A 12,465-nucleotide genomic window follows, 5' to 3' on the forward strand; every position below is an offset into this window, starting at 1 on the left:
GATTTTGCAGTGGCAGCAGTTTTGGTCAGAGAATCGATGGAAAGAGTTACATCATTTTCTATGCTTCAAAGACTTTGAACCAAGCCCAGAAGAACTACGATACAACAGAGAAGGAAATGTTGGCCATTGTGTACTCCTTTGAAAAAATTCACCCTTATCTATTTGTTGTATATTGATCATGCAGCAATAAAGTACTTGTTGGCGAAAAAATAGTCCAGGCCCAGACTGATCCGTTGGGTACTATTACTACAAGAATTCAATTGGGAGGCGAAAGATAAAGCAAGAACAGAGAATAAAGTTGCCGATAATCTGAGCAGAATAAATCAAGGGGAAGATAAAGAAGCTGTTCCCGACGCTTTACTGGAAGAACATTTGTACTGTGCTAAGGGATCGACTGTCTTGATCAGTCTGAAGGATGTGCTCGATTCAACTGATCCAAAGGCATTCCTGAATGAAGTAAGCAAGAGGCAAGTTGAGCCGTGGTTCGATGATTTGGCGAATTATTTGGTAACTGGAGAATTGCCCTCTACACCAGAGGTGACTAGAGCTCAGAGGCTGAAAATCAAGAGCGAGACCAAATACTACTTTTGGCATGACCCTTATATGTTGAAAATGAGAGTGGATCAAGTCATTAGGAGGTTCATCTCTGAGTGGGACCAGGAATGCATATTGGTTCATTGTCACTATCTCGCATGTGGAGGTCATTTCGGCCCAAAGAAAATAGCCAAGAAGGTTCTAGACAATAGTTTTTATTGGTCGAATGTGCATAAGGATGCTTATGAATTATGTAGGAAGTGTAGTCGCTGTCAATTGACAGGGGAAATCTCTGCTAAAGACAAAATGCCCCAAACACCAATTGTGGTTTGTAAGATCTTTGATGTATGGGGGATGGATTTTATGGGCCAATTTCCCTTCCTCCTATGAGAATTCTTATATTCTGGTCGCAGTAGATTATGTATCCAAGTGGGTGGAGGGCTAAGGCAACTGTAACCTGCGAGGCTAAAGAGGTCGCAAAGTTTTTGAAATCAACCATTTTTAGCAGGTATGGAATCCCCAGAGCCATAATCTCAGACCAAGGTACTCATTTTTGCAATCGCACAATTGAAGCTCTCATGAAGAAGTACGAGGTTAACCACCGTTTGTCCACCCCATATCATCCGCAAAGCAATGGTCAAGAAGAGATTTCAAACAGAGAAATCAAGAGTATTATAGAGAAAACAGTGAGCCCTTCGAGGAAGGACTGGAGCAAGAGGCTCGACGATGCCTTGTAGGTTTATCGCACCGCTTACAAAACTCTGATCGGCATGTCACCATACAGATTGGTTTTCAGAAAGATATGCCATCTTCCTGTGGGTATCGAACATAAGGCTTACTGGACAGCCAAAGAAGTGAACATGCAACCTCAGTTTGTGCTGAGGAAATGAAGTTCCAACTGCAAGAGTAGGAAGAACTCAGACTGGAATCATACGTTGCAACCATGTGGTATAAGGAAAAATTTAAGATGTGACATGACAAGAACCTGCGGGTGAAGGAGCTGCAAGTTGGACAGAGGGTGTTGTTGTTCCAGTCAAGACTTAAATTGATGCATGGGAAGTTGAAATCAAAGTGGACGGGACCCTACACCATCGTCGCCCTACGAGCGAATGGAGCAGTGGAACTTCAGGAAAGTGACCCAAACTCTGCTTCTTTTCTAGTTAATGGTCACCGTGTGAAACCTTTTAGGGAAAACTCGGAGGTGCGCATAGTGGAAGAAATTCCACTGCACACACCCGGTGTCTTCGCCTAAGTTGAACAGTTAGTAAATGTTCTAGGTGATCCACTTGATTAGCTGAATGAAGCATGTCGAATCATGAATCGATCAAGTGAATCTCTAGAATACTTACAGACTTGTAAATACCTGTAAATAGTGTGTTCTTCAATTTTAAAATAAAAAAAAATCAAAACAAAGTAAAATGTTTCTAAAATTAGAAAAATATTATCGGGAATTCAGATTGAGTGGATCTAGCTACATAACGTGGTTCTTTGCAAGATTTCCATCCTTACTTAAAAAAGGAGGTGACCGGCACGTGTAGGGAAAAAGGGGGGAAAAAGTAGAGTTTTTGGAGGAAAACCAAAGGATCGCGAATAGAATAGTATTAATTGAACCTTCCATACTCCACTCCCCTAACTACGGCCCAAAATTCTCACCACGATTTTTCTCTGCAGATTCCGGCTAAAGCAAACCCTAGCTTCTAACTCCACCACAATCCATCGAAAAAAATGGAAGGAAAGTCACACAACGCTTCAGGAAGTGCCTCCTCACCCAAATCCAAATCCACCTGTAGTTCGAGACCTACTCACCAGGAAGTTGAAGGGTCGGAAGCGGTTCCCACAAATACATCACCCCAAGTCACCGGAAGTGGCCGGTAATCCACCGTCACACTTTTCGTGGAAAATTTGGAGAGGTTGATCCTGTCGCAGTAACCCGATGTGAATCCTACTCTGCTCCTGGCACAAATTGGAATCATACCTTCTCCGCCACCGACTGGCGACGCCAAAACCTCGGACACTCGTAGTGAGGGAACACTGGAGTTAAACGATGCTGATTGAAAGACCTCCACGCTTTCGCTCTCCGCCGTTCTCATCTTTTCTTTACCGTTGTGGCTTGCTTAAGTTGGATTGTCAAACTGATCCTGCTGGCCAAGTGTACGACTTCTACCTATGAACACATGTGAGTGGATACTATGGAGATTCAGACTGATCACTGGGACCCGAATTCGATTTAACTGGTTTGGCATAGCCAAACAGATAGGCAATCATAAAATCAAAATTGGGCATGACAACTCATCTCAAATATTCATGCTTTCACATAAAAACATATTTTTAAAGAAAAGAAGCCCACCTCGTTTGTTCAATCTCTTTCAAACGGGCGCTCCCTGACTTGAGATTACTCGTCGTGCGACGACGCTCCTTTATAACAAATAATATACTTAAATTAGGCTTTAAGTAATTATTTATCTTGCATGTATGCATGCCTAAGCGTGTGCTTATTATTTTACTTCCTGCCTTCTAAATTTAGAAGTCTTAAATCTTTAATTATTTTACTGCATGCCTAAGCGTGTGCTTATTATTTTACTTCCTGCCTACCTTAATTTTGGGAATTTATTTTATTCTCCCACAATTTAATTATTTTTATTTGGGTGTGAGATTTAACCTAATGAATAAATAAACTAATCCTAACCCTAACCACCCTAATTCACACGCCCCTCCCTCATTCTCTCCCTCACACGCCTCCTTCCCTCCTCTCTTCATTCTCTCCAAAAATCCTCCATTCATCCTTGTTCTTGCATCCGTTGGAGTTGAGTTTCAAGAGTTTCCGACGAATCGCATCAATTCTTGTTTCTACCGATTCGTTTTTATCAAGAAAGGTATATTTGATTCACTTTCCCTCAATCTTTCCATTTAATCCTTGTTCTTGAATGCTACATGCATATAGTGAGTGTAGGAATCATAGATCGCAAAATTAATCGGTGGGAATTTGTGTTTGCATGAGAACTTTGATGAATATGCGATTTTGAATGAGTTTGTGTGAAGTTTGATTTGAATCTTTGGTGAATGATGTGAGTTTATGTGCAAACATGATTATGAGAACCTTTTTAAGCATGATTGTGTGTTATAAGCATGAAAAATTTTGTTTGGATGATTGAGGAAGAAACCCTATTTTCGAAATTCTTAAGCCTGGAATCTGTGATGTCGGACAGTGGATTCCGACGTATTTTTAACCAACCAAACGATCGAATTTTGACACGAAATTTTAACTGAGTCAAATTCAAGGTGTTTTAACCAATCTATGTTGTTTGTGAATTTCAGCCCTTGTTGATGAAATATGAATTTTTTTGAAGTCGATTGCGCAATTCTGCCAGAAACTTGTTTTCTCGCCTGAAAAGTTTCGTTTTCTATTTGACCGATCAAATGGCCTCCTTTTGATGTGAATTTTGAACTACATAACATTTGATGTGTATTCTGAGTTGTGTAAAAATTTCAGCCTCATTGGACATCGGATGAATTTTTGGTGAATTTTTCAAATGAACTGCGCAGTGCTGCCAGAATTTTATGTTCCGACCAGAGAGTTGCATTAATGTTTTGACTGACCAACTGACATGATTTAAGTGAGAAATTTTAACTGGATGAACTTGAATGTGTCTAATGTGTTGTGACCAAATTTTAGCTTCATATGAGGTCGGATGGATTTTTGGTGATTTTTACAAACCAACCGCGCAGTTCTGCCAGATTTATTGTTATGTGGAAATATCACTTGTTGCCAAGTTTTAATGAATTATATGATGCATGTATGATTTGGGAAGGTACCCTGTGACGTGATTATGTGTGACGCGTTGAGAAATATTATGGCATGTTTTTCCCTTATGTTGATGAATGTTGGGATGGGTAAATTAAGGGAATGATAAAAGGAACGACAGGAAATGCATGATAATATAATTTGATGGAAGGCTAATGGTGTTGTCGTTGGCAAGGGTGATTGTGGATACGTGAGTTCGAGGAACAAGAGTTTCCATAAGTTGGGTTTTGTGTTGTTTAAACAATCGAGGTTGGCTTTCTTTTCAAATCTCTTTATTTTCCGAAAATACGATGTGGTGTTATAAGGGTGGTTTAACTGTTATGTCATGCCATGTTATTTTGTTTGTGAGATTGTTGCCTGATGCCTAGTTCGTCTGAGCTTGCTCCGTTAGGCTATATGGTTGTGTTGTGAAACGAATTCGGGTCTGAGTATGGCCGTAAACCCTATCAGGTTGTGTACACTGGTGGGATCGTGAGCCGTCCTTACTAGTCGGCCGGTCTCATGGGCGAATAGTGTGGCCACACTTTCGTCGCACTGTGATATGATGATTGTGATTGATGGATTGATGTGAAAAGTGGAGAGATAAATTGTCTGGCCAGACTTGAAATATTTTTGTGTTCTCGTGATATTTCTTACTACATATAAAACTCGAGATCACTGGTATGGATGACATAACTATGTTAAAATGTTTTCGGCATGAGCCCATTGAGTACAACAAGTACTCAGCCTTGCATATTCTTTTCTTTATGTGCAGGTTGAGCGGGATGTTGCGGAGGATGTTGAGTTGGCCTAAGAACTTAGGATGCGTTGTGTCTTCATACATAGGCGTTATCCTTGACTCTCTTCAAACCTTATTTCCGCTGCTATATTTTGATCTATGTCTCAAGACTTTAATCTTTTTCGTACTGTGTTTGATCATGTTTGGTTGTGTTAGGTTTTAACCGAGTATTTACATTGTTATCCGAAAATGGTGTTTCCGTAAATTAAACTAAATGTTTTTCTTTAGAAGTTAATTGGGTTTTTCTTAAAGTTTATTTTCTCTGCTGCTTCTTTTAAAAGTATTTATCATAAGTCATTTCTAATTAATAGTAAAATTTTAACCTTAATCTTCTTTAAACTAAAATGTTTTTCTTCCTTTAAGCTAATTGAGTTTTCGTACTGTTATCCTTGTAAGTTGTTGTTTTTGTCGTCCCTTGGTCACGATCGTCGCGTTTGTAGTACCCCTAGTATGGGCGGTCGTGACAATACTACACCCTAGCCCCTAGGCATGTTAAACCCTTAGGGAAAACAAGAAACGTGCGCCAAACATTGAAACACGACACAACTTAAATTAAACGCGTCAGTATAAATGTTCATTACATATCACAAATAATGAATTACAGAAAGTAAACTACGCATTATACTATACAATATGTACATTATGTGTACGTTTTGCGCGGCTTCCTCCTTGTCGAACTGCACGAAGCCATAGCCCCTCGAGTTCTCGTTGTGATCGACTGCGATCTTGCAAGACAGCACAGTTCCGAAGGCAGAGAAGGTCTCGAAGAGCGCCTTTGTGTCGATTGCTTGATCCAGATTCTTGATGAAGATATTAGCATATCCACTTTTCCGGAGGCTAGGATCTCTGTGAGAGAACATGATCCGGATTGGCTTATAAGCTTCTAAATGAGAATCATAATTCATAAGGAAATACGAATTGGAAAATTGTACACACACAGTTCATTCAGATTGGGGATCTGAATAATCAAATCACACCATCATCACTATTAATTCAATGATATTCCAACAAAAAAAAATATGTGGAGTAATGAATTGGAGATGCATGCTAATGAAAAAACAGAATGAATTACGATCCCATCATAACACGAAACCAACGGCCCGGGCATACACATCATAAAACGCGAGTGCAAAATCTAATGATTGGAACTTCTGACCAACAACATGCTTTAATTCCTCAAAACAGGCAGGCACAACCCTAACTGTTTATAAACACGAAACAGTACATGTTAAGCTAAAGATGCATTATATGAAATATACTATACATTACCGAATAGAAAGAGTGCATTATATAATCATACTTATACATTACATGTATAATTTCGTCCAACTACTAAGTCAATATTAAAGTAAACACTACAGAGATGGCTCTAATTCGCGGACATACATACATGTTTTGAATCTCATAGTATACAACACTCCTAGGCCCATAAATCGGCAACCCTGGGGGAATGATTGAACGCCCATGTCACATGAAATAACAAACCTAGTAGTATGAATGCACCGTAGCCACCACATAACCATAAATCGTCAAAAATGATTCGATAAAACATTACAGAGGCACACGAACATGAAACACGAATTTCCTGATCTAGGCAGTTTGGTTATGCGACTGAATTTCAAAAAAAAAATTGAAACCATCTAAATCAATAAACATGGGCGTCAATTGTTGGATTACCTTCTTCCATTGACAATCGAAATACCGTGGAAAATCTGTATGCGTTCGATTTAGATTCGATAAAGCTGTTAAACATCAATTATTCGCCGTGTGGTCGACTGTTGATAAAACGCGGGCTGAAGGAGAAAGTATTAAACGAAATCTGAATGAATTTTGATGAAAAACTGCAATAATCTTCCACGGAGGAAATCATGGAGCATTCCATAACTAACTACAATAGAGATTCTATATTTTGCCCTTCTCACGTTAAAAACTCATGAAATCTGATAATTCCAATAAAAAATTTAGTCCATTGGATCAGCATAAATAAACGGTGGAGATTAAGAAGAAGAAAGGATTAATAAGGGGAAAAGGATTTGAATACAACTATATATATATATATATATATATATATATATATATATATATATATATATATATATATATATATATATATATATTTTGTTTGTAACTGAAAGTTCTGTAAGGTTGTTTGTTTGGTAGAAAGAGGGGTCCATAGGTTGCTCTTGGTTGGCTGTTTTCTCTGCAGAAATGCAGACATGTACTCGTGGGATTCTGTTTTGGCTGCTGCACTTAGGCCTTACTCTGCAGTCTCTTTAACCGCATTTGGCGTTTTGTAAATGCTTAATACCTTGCTCATTTATAGCAATTGTCCCTTGTGGCAGGTCTACAATGGTTGGCAGGGATTTGTAGGTAACATCCTCGGCAATGGCAGATGTGGGAGGGGTACGAGCTGTCAAACGCAGCCTTGCAGGGATTTGCAGCTGCAGGGGTGGAGATGTCGGCTGGGTACGGCTGGAGTGCAGGCGACGCTGCCCCCTTCAACCTCCTAAAATGGGTAACTTTTGGCCTTCAATCATTTAAGTAGTGTTGCTGATTTTTCCTTGTTTGATTTGCTAGCTAACTACCTTAGTATCTGCTGCATTTCTCCGGTTTGAAACCAGCTTGTCTTCGCTTGTTTTGGCAGGGACCAGGGCTCGCTATACATGGCTGTTATCTTCATGTCTCGGCCCCTCGGGCTGTCTAGGATTGGCCGCATATGGGCCTGATGGAAGAGGCCCGAAACTAGTATCTCCATATTGCAAAAGAGTAGTAGTTCTACTTTGGAAACTTCTCTTTTCCTGATTTTCGTTTATCAACATTTGTAATCTAGACTTAGTTTGAAAAGTATATACTGTATTTCATTTACTTACGAAATAGGTGGATACTCTTTCGCTTTGTTCGATGACTTAACTGGAAATTCTAAATATTGTGTTTTTGTTTATTCAAGAAATCAATGAATACTCTTTCGTTCTTTTTCTCTAAATTTCTAGTATTTATTTCCAAAATTCTCGACAATTAAATCTCGGCGATTACATTTTACTTCACTTATATGAACAAAATAGATCACTATACGTATATATCACAGAAACATCACTTTACCGTGGAACACATCACTCTAAGCATGTTTTTATTTCACTGATGTGAACAAAATAGATCACTATAAGAAAATATCACAGAAACATCACTCTAACCGTGGAAAACATCACTCTAAGAATGTTTTTACTTCACGGATATGAACAAGTTAGATCACTATAAGAAAATATCACAGAAACATCACTCTAACTGTGGAAAACATCACTCTAAGCATGTTTTTACTTCACTGATATGAACAAAATAGATCACTATAAGAAAATAGCACAGAAACATCACTCTAACCGTGGAAAACATCACTCTAAGCATGTTTTTACTTCACTGATGTAAACAAAATATATCACTATACACATATATCACAGAAACATCACTTAACCGTGGAACACATCACTCTAAGCATGTTTTTACTTAACTAATATGAAGAAAATAGATCATTATACGCATATATCACAGAAACATCACTTAACCGTGGAACACATCACAGAAACAGAGCTCCGTTTTGTCTTTCACTTAACTGGTTTTTCTTCCTAATTTATCGATTTTGATTCTCAATTTTTCAATTTTATTTGAATTGTTTCGCTTTTGAATATGATGAATCGTAATTGTCGCCCCAGGCTTAATTTGCATCTAAAAATTAGATGCAACGTGGTGATTAACACTTCAAATTCTGATTCCAAATCCACTCCCAATTTTTCAAATGTTTTTCGATCCGTGATTGATTCTGCAGATTTCGATCTATGTGATTATTTATTTCGATCTAATTCTCCAAAATATGATCAGAACGCCGACCACAGCTCCACCGCTGCCTTAGGCGCCGATCATGACGGCCGCGATCGGCATCCCAGGGATCGCTCATTCTGCTCCTAGGTTTCCATTGAGAGAAGAGAGTAGAGAAGAAGCACAGTGGGTTATGGAGAAATGATGCATTTTTCAAAATGAGTGTAATTGATTTTAGCCCTAAATTTTGTAAATGACTATTTTTCCCCGCCTTATTATAGTAAACCAATTCAGCCCTTAATTTTCTTGATCATATGTTGAATGTCAGGCCTTAAATTTCTTGATCTTGTGGCTGAGATTTATTCTTTAGTTATATATTTAAGGGATGCTTGCCCTATATTACAACCCTATATATATATGCAAAATTAGATTTAAATACAGAAACGCAGAACAATATCATACGTAGGGCACTTTTAGGTCATAGTTAGTTAATTGTTAGGTCATGCTAACAAAGCATGACCTAAAATGATCTTATCTTGACATTAAACTCAAATATTATAATATGAAATTGCTTAATTATGATCTTCCGTGTTTTTGGTTAATTATTGACCATTAGATCATCTAATCCTAGGGACAAGATTTGGGCTGCATTTCTGGATTTAAATGCATTTTTATTTTGAACATCTCCCTATCTATATAGGGTCATGATAATCTACAACCCCTCTATAATACAAACTATACAAACTTTAGGCGTTGACATTGTTGACATTCCCCCCAGTGACAGAATTTGTATTAGGCGTTGACATTGACATTCCCCCCAGTGACATAATTTGTATTAGGCGTTGACATTGACATTCCCCCAGCGACGAAATTTGTATTAGGCGTTGACATTCCACCAGTGACAGAATTTGTATTAGGCGTTGACATTGACATGTGAATCTCATTGCTAACCGTTGATTACTTACAAGGAGTGTGTAGGATTAAAGTTTGTAGTTTGTATTAAAGATAGGGGTTTGTATTTTATCACACCTCTCTATATATATATATATATATTTATTTATATATATATATATAGGGGTGTGTTAAGGTCCTTCTCAGCTTTTTAGTCCAATGTTCTTTTTAATCACAACCCTTGGATCCTTGAATTGGATGGTTGTGATGATCTGCATTATTTGACGAAAAATTTGCATTATTAGTCGGTGTGCATTATTCAACTGAAAATCTGCATTATTACACTATAATGGTGCATTATTAGTGGTGTGCATTATTTAACTGAAAATCTGCATTATTAAATGACACGTGGCATCAATCTAACCGTCGGATGACAAAATCGTGGGGCTAAGATTATAAATAACAATAGAACAAAAGATATAAAAAGGAAATGAATACATCCCTGTATAGGTCCATGATCAATTGAGATTTTTTAGGTTAATTGAGAAATGAGATGCAACATCAACCACTCATTTTTATTAAATGAGTGGTCCAGATTTTACCACAAAAAAATATTTTTAGATTAATTTATTATGAAAGGGTATAATGGTAAATTTAGTTGAAAACAAATAAATTTAGTTGAAAACAAATGAAAACTAACTTCTCCCCTCCCATTCTTCTTCCCTTACGCCTCCACCTTCTGCTCATCTCCTCCTCCACTCTTTTCCGACCCTTCTCGCTGATGCTCCGCCTCAAATCACGGCAGCGCTCCTCCTCACCCCGTCACCAGCTCCTTCCTCGCCGGAGACGCCGCCGGAGGTGGAATCCCATGAACGAGTCGAGGTCGTGGATGGAAGTGCAGAGATCGGAATCCTCGTCGATTCCGTCCAACAGATCCTCCCTCAGCCGCTCCACCTCCGGCGAGTCAATCTCCTCCGACTCCGTCTCCGTTTCTGTTATGGAATTATCAATTAAGCTATTGCATAGTTGTATACTATGATGCTTAGAGAAGATTAAGTCAAATAGTTGTTATTTTTTAATTACAATAATTGTTTTTGAGTTGTTGACAATATATACAAGCTTTTGACAAGCTGTTGACATTTGATATACAAGCCGATACATTTTACTATAAGTTGTTGACATTTGATATATAAGCCGGTGACACTATGATAACTATGGTGCATATCGTGTCAACGGCACATACATGTCATGTCAACTACGGTACATATCGTGTCAACTACACATACTGTCACGCCCGCCCTCTAGGGTTAATAAAAGCGGGCGATCGCGACTTAAAGGGGTTTTAAAGAACGGGCTTAGAAGGCTAGGGTTTCGATAAAAGTCTGACCAAAATTTAAGTCTAATAATTAAACGACCGAAAGCATTTATATTAAAATAAGTAAAAAGACCAAAGGTTTGACATTAATAAAAGAGTAACGAGTTTTCAACATTTAATCAAAAAGATTCATAGTTAAGTAAAAACAAGTAAAGAAAATATCCCAGCGGAAGCATCCAAGAGAAGAGTGACGTCATGTGTGAAGACACGACGACACTCAGAGTTTCAAAACGACCATAGTTTATTATTAATTCCTGCTCAACACCACCAACCGCTCGTCGCTGCTCAACCTGCACATAGAGAAAACATATGCAGGGCTGAGTACTTTTGAAAATACTCAGTGGCTCGTGCCGAAAACATTTTAAGTAAGAGTACATATTATTATCATGCCATACGTAGGTAACCATCGGGGTTTGAGATTAAAAGACCCGAGGCACCGAAACATTTTCCATTGTTCAAAATAGCGACTGCGCAGTCATTTTTCCCCATCGTCATCAACCATATCTGCCAATACATGACAAGGAATGCGGCCGCAAACCAGGTCACTAGACCGGCCAGCCCGTACGCTAGCACACGATCTACCATAGGTGTACACTAATCCACGTAGGGTTTTCGGCCCTACGAGGACCCGAATTCGATTTATATAACAGTGGCAACAGCCACATCAGATAGGCATGTCAAAACAAATCAGGCATGATAATCACTTTAAACCACCCTTATCTCTCCACAGTCATACGTAAAAGATTTTAATAAAATAAAACCCACACATATCGTAGGGTAGAAAAGAAGCCCACCTCGACCCTTTAGATTTCAAGTTTTCGCTTTTCCTTTGATATCACGTTTAGCGCACGAATTTTCACCTTTAGATAAGGTATTCCCAATTAGTCATCAACATGGACTAAAATCATGCATGTCCTAGATCATTCCCCTTCCCAATCAACAATAGGAATCACACCATATCACACATCTTTGCATATCACATCACCTCATCACATATGTAAACTCATGTATGTCATTCAAGCATACAAATATAGTTGTTTAACCAAAGTAGAGATCTGGCAGCTCTGCGCAACCTTTTTGTAAAAATTATTTAAAAATCATCCGACCTCCGATGGGGCTAAAACTCTATGACAAGGCAGTAGACTCATCAAATAACATTCAGTTTAAATTTCATGTCAAAATACCACCTTTAAGTCGGGCAAACCAAAGGCGTAACCTACTGGTCGAGAAAACACGTTTTTGGCAGGATCGCGCAGTCAACTTTAAAAATTCACCATA

General features: G+C 38.5%; 1 non-coding gene across 1 annotated transcript; it reads left to right on the forward strand.

Annotated features, from left to right (window-relative positions):
- The first annotated feature begins 8,788 nt into the window (after positions 1-8,788).
- On the forward strand, positions 8,789-8,878 carry LOC121797512. Its single transcript, XR_006049878.1, has one exon. It is a non-coding gene; the product is annotated as a small nucleolar RNA U31b (small nucleolar RNA).
- Positions 8,879-12,465: the final 3,587 nt, after the last annotated feature.

The sequence above is a fragment of the Salvia splendens genome, chromosome 3 (genome assembly GCF_004379255.2).
Source record: "Salvia splendens isolate huo1 chromosome 3, SspV2, whole genome shotgun sequence".
In the NCBI taxonomy this organism is placed as follows: Eukaryota; Viridiplantae; Streptophyta; class Magnoliopsida; order Lamiales; family Lamiaceae; genus Salvia; species Salvia splendens.